The sequence below is a fragment of the Pinus tabuliformis genome, chromosome Q (genome assembly GCF_031772625.1).
Source record: "Pinus tabuliformis cultivar Carrire ecotype Pingquan chromosome Q, CPIR1, whole genome shotgun sequence".
NCBI lineage: Eukaryota > Viridiplantae > Streptophyta > Pinopsida > Pinales > Pinaceae > Pinus > Pinus tabuliformis.
In genome coordinates, this window is record NC_142296.1 from 974,265,195 (window position 1) to 974,277,600 (window position 12,406).

The following is a 12,406-nucleotide window of genomic DNA, read 5'->3' on the forward strand; positions in this document are numbered from 1 at the left end:
TTAGACTCCTATATATAGAAAGGAGGTTTTGTCATTTGAATCATCCAAGAATTTTTCATTTATGTAATGTAAAGGAGGTTTCCCCCTCGAAGAGGCTGAATTCTAAGGCGTTGATCTATCTTTTCTATCTTTTCTTGAGCTGGTTTCATAACATTTGGTATCAGAGCTTTGGATTCTAGGGTTTCGCTGCTCCAAACAGGTCATCGTGGCATTTTCGCTATAACTTTTTTCTGCGACGTTTCAGAAGTTGAAAAAAAAAACCCATTTGAGAAGAAATTGCGCTGAACCTCGGGTCCAAATTTCAGAGCTTTTTGCGCTACATTTGCGGAGATATGATCTGAGGAAGTTGGTCTTTTTGCAAACTCCTGAATTACATTCCAAACAGGTGACCTGGGGAAAATCGTCATAACTTTCTCTCTGGGATCGGATTGAAATTTCGTAAGAAGGTACAGAAAGAGGACGGACTGTAGTTTCTTGTATGCATTTTTCAGATCCAAAGGTTGAAACAGTGACTCGTGGCACGTCGTACAAGTTCGCTCTACTGAACTAGTCTATAATCAAGTCACTGTGGGAGATTTCGCATAACTCTACCTTGGAGAATCCAATTTGGGTCAGACTTGTGGCATTGGAAAGAGGACGCAGAAGGCTACTACAGGTCACAATTTTAGAACTGGATGATCTGAAATTACAGAAATACATCAGATTCAATATCAAGCTTCTACAAAGTGAAAAAAGGTGTGTAGTTTTTTTTTTTTTTTTAATTTTTGCGTAAGCTTGGTTTGAAGGAATTCAAAGGGCATAGTAAAGCATTATTATTGGTAACTGATGCCCCAAGGAAAGAAAATGCAAACACCTAGTAAGGAACCTGAAAGCTCTAGCATGACTCATGAAGAAGAAGAAGAAATGCTACATGATATATCAAAATTACAAGAACAAGTGCAACAAATGTCACGCTCACAAAAGCTAACAGAAGCTAAGATAAATGGCGTGGAATCTAATATAAATGGCGTGGAATCTAAGATAAAGGGCATGGAAGCTAAGATGGATGATTCGAAGACATATTTGAAGAGAGACATGGCAGATTTGAAGACAGACATGGCAGATTTGAAGACAGATTTGACAAATTTTCTACAAGAAATACTTACTAATGGTGAAAAGTTTGTAAAGGAAACTCATGATGTGAACAAAAGAAATGTTAATCATGATTCCATAGACTCTAATGTTGGATCGAAGACCCACCATATTCCAAAAATCGATATGAGGAAGTTTGATGGCAAGGATCCCGCCACATGGATATTACAGATGGAGCAATTCTTCAATCTCAATAATGTGCAAAACACACAAAAGGTATGTATGGCAACTTTATATTTGGAACCAAATCAGTTTGTATGGTATCAATGGCTTTGCTCTCGTAAACAATTTATCACTTGGGCAATTTTTACGGAAGAATTGATAGCACATTATGAGGATACAAAAAGCAACACTTTTTTTAGCCAATTGATAAGTCTCAAACAAAAGGGTTCAATAATGGAGCACATTGAGGAGTTCCAAAAATTGAACATAAGGGTAAAAGATATTCCAGAGGAGCATAGGATTGATGTGTTCATAAGGTCTTTAAAGGATAATATCCAACATGATGTTCGCCTTTGGGAACCTGATTCATTAGAGAAGGCATTCAGGTTAGCAAGAAAAATGGAAAGCAAAATTATGGCAACCAGGAAGCATACCACTCACAACTATAAAGATGGAAGTGTTGTTGCCCCTAGTCTTCCACAACCTATAAGGTTGACACCACAACAATTGGAAGAAAAAAGAGCAAAAGGCTTTGTTACAGTTGTGATAGCAAATACACTAAAGGTCATAAGTGTGCTGAGAAGAAATTATTCTACATAGATTGTGAAGAGGAAGAAGAAAAGGAGCAAGAAAGGTCAAAAGAAGAGGATATACTCCAGGAACAAAGCCTAGATGAAGAACAAATAAATCTGACCATATCTTGTAATGCATTGGCGGGAATTACCACTCCTCAAACCATCAAGATAGAAGGACAAATCAAGAAGAAAAAGGTAATAGTGTTGATTGATTCAGGAAGCACCCACATTTTTATTCATTGTAAGGTAGCAAAAGAATTGAATTGCTTCCTATATCCAGCACCAGAGTGTCAAGTGATGATTGCAAATGGAGGAACAATAAATTGCTCTGGAAAGTGCCATAATATCAAGCTATCCATGGGAGAATATGTATTGACTAGCCCAATGCTTTCCATTCCAATGGGAGGTGTTGATGTTGTACTAGGAGTCCAATGGCTACAATCCTTGGGTACAATAGCTTTTAATTTTCAAGAACTTTTCATCAAATTTTCTACGGAAGGAAAGGAAGTTGAATTAAGGGGTATTGCAGGGAAACCAGGAAAGATAATCAGCTCTAATGGTATGACAAAGCTTCTAAAAAAGGAGCAAAGAGGTGTAATTGCACAATTATGTTCGCTAGATGTTTCCACATCGGAATCATCTATTTCTCCAGATCTCCAAAAAGTCCTGGACAATCATTCCAAGGTATTTGAGACTCCCAAAGGTCTCCCACCTATGCGTGATCATGATCATGCTATTCATCTGATTCCAGGAAGTGTTCCTCCAAACATCAGGCCGTACAGATATCCCTATGTCCAAAAGAGTGAAATTGAACGTATGGTTGCAGAAATGCTAGAGGCTGGTATAATTCAACCGAGTCAAAGTTCTTTCTCTGCTCCAGTAGTATTGGTGCACAAGAAGGATGGATCATGGCGCATGTGTCTGGATTATAGGGAGCTCAACAAGCTCACTATTAAAGATAAGTTCCCCATTCCTGTCATTGATGAATTACTGGATGAATTGCATGGATCAATTTACTTCACCAAGTTGGATCTTCGTTCAGGATATCATCAAATCAGAATGAAGACTGAAGACATTCCGAAAACAACATTTAGAACTCATGAGGGTCATTATGAATTTTTGGTCATGCCTTTTGGCCTTACCAATGCACCTTCAACATTTCAAGGTTTGATGAATTCAATTTTCAAACCATTCCTTAGAAAATTTGTGTTAGTATTTTTTGATGATATACTAATCTACAACAAGTCTTGGAAGGATCATGTTGAACATGTTGACAGGGTGCTACAACTATTGGAGGAGAAACAATTATATGCAAAAAGATCCAAATGTTTCTTTGGAGTCCAGGAGGTGGAATATCTGGGTCATATTGTATCTCATGAAGGAGTTAAGGTAGACCCTAGCAAAATTAAAGCCATTAAGGAATGGAAAATCCCCACATCCATAAAGCATCTGCGAGGATTTCTTGGGTTGACAGGGTATTATCGCAAGTTTGTTAAGAATTATGGGAGAATAGCAGCACCTCTAACAACATTATTGAAGAAAGATGCATTTTCATGGACTCCGGAAGCAACAAAGGCCTTTGAACATCTTAAAGAGGCAATGTGCCAAGCACCGGTCTTAGCTACACCGGACTTCACAAAAACCTTTATTGTGGAATGTGATGCTTCAGGAAATGGAATTGGTGCTGTTCTAATGCAAGATGAAAGACCCATTGCTTTTGAAAGTCGTCCAATCAAGGGAAAGTTTTTAAGCAAAGCTATTTATGAGAAGGAAATGTTGGCAATACTCCATGCACTTAAGAAATGGCGACCCTACCTAATGGGAAGACACTTCAAGGTAAAAACGGATCATGATAGCCTTAAATACTTTTTAGAACAAAGATTATCCTCTGAAGAGCAACAAAAGTGGGTCACAAAGATGTTGGGTTATGACTTTGAAATCATCTACAAAAAAGGGAAGCAAAATGTGGTGGCAGATGCACTCTCAAGAAAGGATGAGGATGTGGAAGCATTGTTGTGTGCCATTTCTATTATCCAACCAGATTGGATAAACGAAGCAAGGGAGGAATGGAAGAATGATGAAGAAGTGTGGGCACTTATTCGAAAGTTACAACAAGATTCCAGTATGTCTGATACATTTAGCTGGCAAAATGATTCGTTATGGTACAAAGATCGCTTATACCTCTGTAAGAATTCCCAGCTAAAACAAAAGATTCTTATGGAATTGCACACTTCTCCCTTAGGAGGGCACTCAGGATTTTTAAAAACTTACCACAGGGTTAAGAAGGAATTTTTTGGGATGGCCTTAAATCAGATATTCAAAAGTTTGTGGCGGAATGTTTGGTTTGCCAACAAAATAAAGTTGAAACAATTAAGACACCAGGTCTATTACAACCTTTATCCATTCCAAGCCAACGTTGGGAGGAGGTTTCAATGGATTTTATCACAGGTTTACCCAAGTCTGAGGGAAAGAGTGTCATCATGGTGGTAGTTGACAGACTTACCAAGTATGCACACTTTTGTGCATTATCACATCCATTTAAAGCCAGTACAGTTTCTACTGCATTTATGGAAACAATTCAAAAGCTACATGGAAACCCAAAGATTATTGTAAGTGACAGAGATCCCATTTTCACTGGAAATTTTTGGACAGAATTATTTTCTTGTCTTGGTACTCAGTTAGCTCATAGCTCATCTTATCATCCTCAATCTGATAGGAAAATTGAGATAGTAAACAAATGTTTGGAAGGATATCTTCGTTGCTTTGTATCTGATAAACAGACACAATGGGTCAAATGGTTGCCTCTGGCTGAATGGTGGTATAACACTTCCTTCCATACAACAACAAAAATGACCCCATTTATGGCACTTTATGGGTATCAACCACCATCCATCACATCATATTTAAGAGAAAATTCTAAGGTTCAGGCAGTGGAACATCACATCGAACATCAACAACAAGTCCTCCAACTCTTAAAGGATAACCTCGTGTTGGCACAGAATAGAATGGAACAACAGGCAGATCAACATCGCAGTGAAAGAAGTTTTGATGTAGGTGATTGGGTATTCCTACAGCTACAACCATATAAGAAAATGTCCCTCAAGCAAGCTAAGAAGGATAATAAATTATCACCAAAGTATTATGGTCCATACAAGGTGTTGCAAAAGATTGGTACTATGGCATACAAATTGGAGCTTCCTGCAGCTTCTCAATTGCACCCAGTTTTCCATGTTTCATGTTTAAAGAAGGTTATAGGTGACAAGCTCCCAGTTCAAACAATATTGCCAGAACTTGACGAGGAAGGAAAAATTATATTGGAACCGGAAGCAGTCACAGAAACAAGAACTCGACAGCTACGAAATCGATCAATTTCAGAGTATCTTATCAAGTGGAAGAACTTATCCGCCTGAAGATTCCACATGGGAGGATGAGAATTTTATGCAGAAGTATCTAGAACTACTCAAGCGTTGAGGACAACACTTTTTTGAAGGAGAGGGGCATGTTGGGTCCCTATAATACTAGTGATTACCCCATTACTATTGTAGTTATACCCCTTATTAATATTGTTGTGCCCCTATTGCCCCCATATTGTTATTACTGTGCCCCATAGAATCCCTCTATTGTTATTTTTGTGGCTTTATATTATTATTGTTAGGTCGGCTGGATTATATTGTGACTCCTTAGACTCCTATATATAGAAAGGAGGTTTTGTCATTTGAATCATCCAAGAATTGTTCATTTATGTAATGTAAAGGAGGTTGCCCCCTCGAAGAGGCTGAATTCTAAGGCATTGATCTATCTTTTCTATCTTTTCTTGAGCTGGTTTCATAACAATCTCCAACCAACCAAACAACCTATGGTTAAGGGAGAGAGAGACTAGATTGTTTCCCAAGCAATGGATACCCCAAATGAATATTATAGCTTGAATAAGACTCTAAGACGTAAGGAACAATCACCCACAAGTTGTGTATGATTTTATTGGCTTCAAAACTTCATAAAACCATTTTGTATGGATTGTTAGAGGTGTGTATGGGTTGTAAGAGAGACATACAATCTCAATTCATCCACCAATTATTATGCATAGATTTGTCTTAGATGCCACTAGCCTAGAAATGGATTATTTGCTAAATACAAAGAAGTTAAATAACAATATATATGGAAATATGAAACAACTATATCATTATGAACTTGATATCATTTAAACAATTGTATGGATTATCTAGATTATCTAGTTGTTGGATTTCAACCATTGCTAATAGGAAATGAAATTTTGGGTGTAATTAACATAGTTATAGCTAGGAATGGATTCTTACACCATCAGGATAACATAAGTAGTAATTAAATACATAGGATTTCTTCCAATACCCCATATACCTTATCCAATATGGAATTTAATGTTTTAATTCCACACACATTTTACCATAACAATCCATAGAATGCAATTGTAAATAAAATTCCATCAGGAAGTAATAAAATCACACAAATAATCAACATGGAGATTTTATGCTTCTCTCAAGCATATAAGACGCAATGCTTTATCCTAGAAACCTTAAACCAGTTCAATCGACACCTAAGATATTTATTAGCCTGACTAAACCAACCAACCTAGGCCAAAACTGGCCAATCAAAGTGTCTTATAATGTAGTTCCTCAAGCCTTTAAGTAGGTTTTGTTACATCTAACACCATGGGAAAAGCCAAAGCTCTTTTACATTCTTCTATCATCATTTGCATTGTTCCACATTCTAAATGCATCTTTGAACCATATCTTATCATCAAAGACTCTTTCTTGGTATGGATCTTTTCCATTTCTTCCTACCACCGACTTTCTATAAGCTCTTTTCACTTTTGAGGTTATTTCTGTCATTCACTTTTTATACCCATTGTCTTTGGCATTAGAAACCTCCAAGTGACTTATGACATTGACTCCACCTTTTAGGTCTTCCTATTATTCCAACCACAGGGGCTTCACTAACAAAGAAATTTCATACCCCATGTGTTCATATTGGGGCATAAAAAATGAGGAAAAGGAGAACTAATATATTGGGCATATAATGGGGGGGTAAAGGGTTTTTATATGTTGTATATAAATATGTGTATTATAAGGTATTGTTTATACAATACGTTTCGGAATCATGTTCTAAAGGAATGGATTGATATCAGGATGGATAAGAGATAACTTCAACTAATTCCTTTCTAAGTCCATAGCAGAAAGCAACCTTGTTTGATAGGTTGGGGTTGTTACATATTGTTAGTTGAGTTGCCATGTTACTTCTGACCTTGTAATTTCTCTCTTGGTAATCCTTTTGCAATGTATCTACTGGGGAAGGAGTCTCTTCAATTGGAAATGTTGCAATATCAATAGAAATAGAAGAAGAAGTAGTGCATACTGGGTTTCCCAATTGCATTTGGAAACCAGGTTGATCTAAGGGCCCTTCTGTCAATTTAACTCATACATCTCCTTCATCTTCTCCTTGAACCTTTGAATCCTTCATCTTCTACAATGTATATCAAAAGAAGAAAGGTGCATTGTAGAATGCATGTGGGGTCATAAGAGAGGCATCATGTCACTATACTAGGGATATAAATATAAAGGGGTATACAAAATGTTAATGAAAAAATGGATACCTACAATATCTAGTGAAAGTAGGGATTTTTTAAATTAGGAAGCTGTATTGGGTTCGTATTGGTAGGGGGTTAAATAAAATGATTTTTATAGGAATTTTTCAATATGTAATCAAATTAAGGGCATTATTTATTATGCCACAAACACATGTGCTATGACAGAGGTTCATTGAGTGAAGCCCCTTGTTATTCCAACCCACTACATAGAGTTTATGCTTCCATCTCAATGGAACTAGATAGTAGTGCCCCATTCCAACACATGTATTTATTCAATCAATCTTCTAAGTTGCTATTTCTTGAAAAATCACAGCACCTATGTCAAACATTAGTGGCATTCCACCAAAATTTCCAAAGCATAGCCTTCCAAAACACCTTGAAACCAAAAATTTACCACTTAGGTCAACTTATGATCATACTAATAGATCTTTAACATGTTCTTAGTGGTCCACTCAACTATACAGCAACGAAATCAATGTAGATGCTTCTCCATGAGCCTTTCTAATCATTTGTGCAAGTTTCTAAGAACCTTTCCCATAGGATTTCATGCAAACACTCAAATAGATGATATCTTTAAATCTTGCAACATCTTCATATACGTACATTGCACTTTAGTGTCATACAAAACCATATTGTTTACTTTATGATAGATGTAGAGCCCAAATAAAATGTACAATAAATCTTTGTGGTAGTCTAGTATGTTGACAATTCAACCTTCCAAAGGCATGAGGTTTCGCTCAAGGCATGTTTGATAATTTTAAATTAAGTGACGCACAAAGTATTAAAGATTTAACAAGGGTGTGGGATTCATTAATCACATTCAGGCTAACAAAATTTAATGCAACCTTTGCAAAGAAAACAATGTAGACATCACCCATATATGTCATAAACACATAAACATAAGGAGAACAATCTTCCACTATATTAGGAGAACAAACGTTACAGCTCAAAAAAGTGATAGAATATATACCTATGATGCATAAAACTAACACTAAAACATAATCTCTCATAATTAGCTCAATATAATAGCACCACTGACTAACTAACTAGAGTGTTTAGATAGCAATCCTCACACATATAGGCTTCTAAGGTGGTTGTAAAAGGTTCCCAATTATGTTAGGGAATTTGTTAGTTATATCCCAGTCATATAAATGCATATGTGGCTTTACAAAATATGAAAAGGGTTAGAGAAACTACATGCAAAGGGTCTATGTGATGACTCCTTAAAATCTATGTACTTGGGATTCTATAATTTCACATATTTAGGCTTTTGTTGTTTCATATATTCTATAGATTCTTCTTATATTGAACATTACTTTACTATAATACTAGGTCAATATTGAGCCACAACAAATGTCGACATCAATACAATACGTCATATTAATGATTAATACCTCTTAAAAATCTTCAACCAAAAATAGTAAGACATCAAAACCCTTAAATTTATTAAACAACTTATTATCACATTCATAAAGATGTCTTTTTCAAAATCATACTTACCAGATGAATGTGACTTGTTAAAGAATAAAATGGGTTAAGAATGATCTTACATAGTACTATTTAGAGTGATATGTGAGGACAGAGAAGCCCTAACTCCAAATGGAATAACAAAGTTTACCTAAACAATGAAAAAATGTTTGTATTATTGTAAACCTATATAGATCTGCCAGTAATACTAAACAAAAAAAAATGAAACATAATATAGATTTGAAGAACAAATGCTAGAACTTAAAATTACATGTTGTTTATGGAAAAGAAGTGAACTCTCCATATTACCTTATTGAGTGATAGCATTATCACTTATGGAAAACAAAGCATCTCCACATTTTTTCTTTTAATATGACATCATTGACAAAGTGATGGTGACATCGACAAAAATTGAATTCATTGATTTTAGGAAAACAAATTTAGACAAAAGTAGATGAGATATGGTATAGCACCTAAAAATCAGATAAGGTAATGTATTTTAGTGGCAGATTGCACAAGGAATAGAATCCAAGAGCAGAGGTACTAAAACAAAGTGGCGGACTTCCTATCATTTGTTTTTTTTCTTTTTTTTCCCAGCTTTTAGAAACCAATGGTTGACCGAAAAAAACACGCAAAAGTTCAAAAATTGAGTGCACACATTGCGCGAGTCCATGGTTTTACTTGTGGCTGGACTTGGTGCGTGTCGCTTTCTGGAATGCACGCATTACGCGATTCATGGTTTCACTTGTGGCGCGTCGCTTTCCACACCTAATTATGGTGAGTGGTGAAAGTACCATGACGTCTGCTTTTGTTTGTTTTCTTTCATACTCAAGGTAAGATAAGGAAAGCTTTTAGTAATAGAAATTTAATAAAAAGAACACAAGGAAGGTCGTTTATTTATCAATTAATTTTACCTTCCCTGCAATTAGTGAGTTTGTTAATCTTTTCCCCTTTCTAATGGATTTCAGTTTAAAATAAATCTAAATAGATGTTACAATTAATTTTAATAATGTATTTTAGCAATTAAAAAAATCAAAAATATATTTTTATTTAAATAAAATATTATTAATTTTTATAATATTTCAATTTGAATTAATAAAATTATTATTATGTTTGGGCAGGTATAGTATAATTATAACGTATTTAGTTTTTCTTTTGACTGGGTATTAGTTTGTTTTTTACTAAAAAATTATAACGTTTATCTATAGTTTAACATTAAAATTTAATTTTTATTATTATTTAAATTTATTTATTCCTAAGGTGATTGGTTGAGGTCTTATTATGGGTTCTTTAGTAACTTCCATTTCTATTAGTTATTATTTTTTGTTTTTTGTTTTATTTCTGTCTTATTTAATTTTTTTATTTTTTTATTTTTTTTATTTTTATTTTTATTTTTATGAATTATAATTTTTCATAATATTAGATGAGTTATTATTTTATTAAAAACATAATTTAATAAATTTAATTATAAACAATTATATATATTTATATATACTAATAAAAATAAAACACACACATATACATATATGTATGTTAATATAAACAATATTAGTTAATCATATTTCTTAATTTTTAGTGATGTCATTCAATAATATAATATTTTATTAGTTGTTTTATTTTTGTGATGAAATTTTTGTTTCTGTTATTTTTTTTGTTTAATTAAGCGATATTTAACTTAAGCCGTGTGTACTAACTACTATGTAGCTCTTGTTTTTAATATTATAATGTATTGAATAATTAGAAAATGTCAGTCTATAAAACAAATTGATTTAATACTCTTTATCCTTTTAAAACTAAAAGAGATATGAAAGGTTTAAATTAAAACAAATTAATTTAATATTTTCTATCCTTTTAAAATTAAAAGAGATATGAGCATAGGAATAAAATCTGAAATCAAACTTAATAATTCATTTATTTAGGTGCGATAGACCAAAGTTTGGTCTCAGTGGATGTTAACCATCTTCATCATCATAAAAAATTATAGTAAAGATTAATTCTCTAACAAATGGATCCATCTTATTTCATGAATTTAGTAAAAAACTTGTAAATTTTAAATATGAATAAAGATTTACTATAGTTCTAAATTGATGTATAATATATCAATATTTTTAATAAATCTTCAAAAACAAATATTTTTGATAAACAAATAAATCCATTTTGTGGTAAATTTAATAAAAAGTTTATTAAAATTTCAAGAATGAACAACATTTGTGAATATAGTTACTTTTCCTTCTTAAATCTTATAAAAATTTAAAGCATGAAAAAAATTCACTATGGTTTAAGGTCTCTGAATAATGTATTTGTTAGGTAAACCTCACTAGCTCAAAGTTGTTAGGTTTACATGAATCTGCTCAAAGTTGTTAGGTTTACCTTCCTTTATTTCTCAAGTTTAAAATAAGGTAATTAAAGCTAATTCTTTAACAAATGGATCTAATTTTACTTCATAAATTTGATAAAAAAATTGTACAAATTAAATGTGAATTAAAATTATTATTATCTTAAATTTGTGTATAGTGTATCAATACTTTTAATAAACAAATAGATCCACTTTGTCATAAATTTGATAAAATTATTATAAAAAAATTAAATATGAACCACATTTACATGGATTTATTTTTTCCCGTCAAAAATCTTATTAAAAATTGAAGGATAAACAGAATTAACCCATTCAAAGTTGTTAGGTCTACATGAATTTGCTAGTTGGTTTGATCATCTTTTATTTTTCAAGTTTTAAATAAAATAATAAAACCTAATTATGTAATAAATGCATTCACTTTTACTTCATATAAAATTTGAAAAAAAAATGTAAAATTTAAGCATGAACAAAGATTTACAATAATCCTGAACAACATTTATCATAATCCTAAATTTTTCTCTCTAGTGTATTAATACTTTACTTTAATAAACAAATGGATCCACTTTGTGATAATGTGATAAAAGTTTTATAAAAACTTCCAAAATAAACAACATTTATGTATAAATTTACTTTTCTCATAAATCTTATAAAAATTTAAAACATGAATAAAATTCACTATAATTTAAGATCTATATATATAATGTATTTGTGACTTAAACCTAATTCATTCATGAACAAAATTTTTATAAATTTGATAAAAATCTTATAAAAAATTCAAGAATGAATAACATTTACTAGGAATTTATTTTTCTGTCATAAATCATAGAAAAAATTGAATCATGAACAAAAATTCACTCTAATCTAAAATCTTTTTAAATTAAATCAAAATTGTTAATTTTATCTAAATTTGCTAAATAATTTTACTATTTTTCACGTCAATAAATTTCATCCCATTAAACCATTTTCATAATACTCCTAGAACAACTCATAATTATAATCATGATTATTAAAATTAAAAATATCAATCATAATTATTAAAATTGAAAATCCTAACAAAATAATAAATTTGCAATAATATGATTGATTTCGAAAATC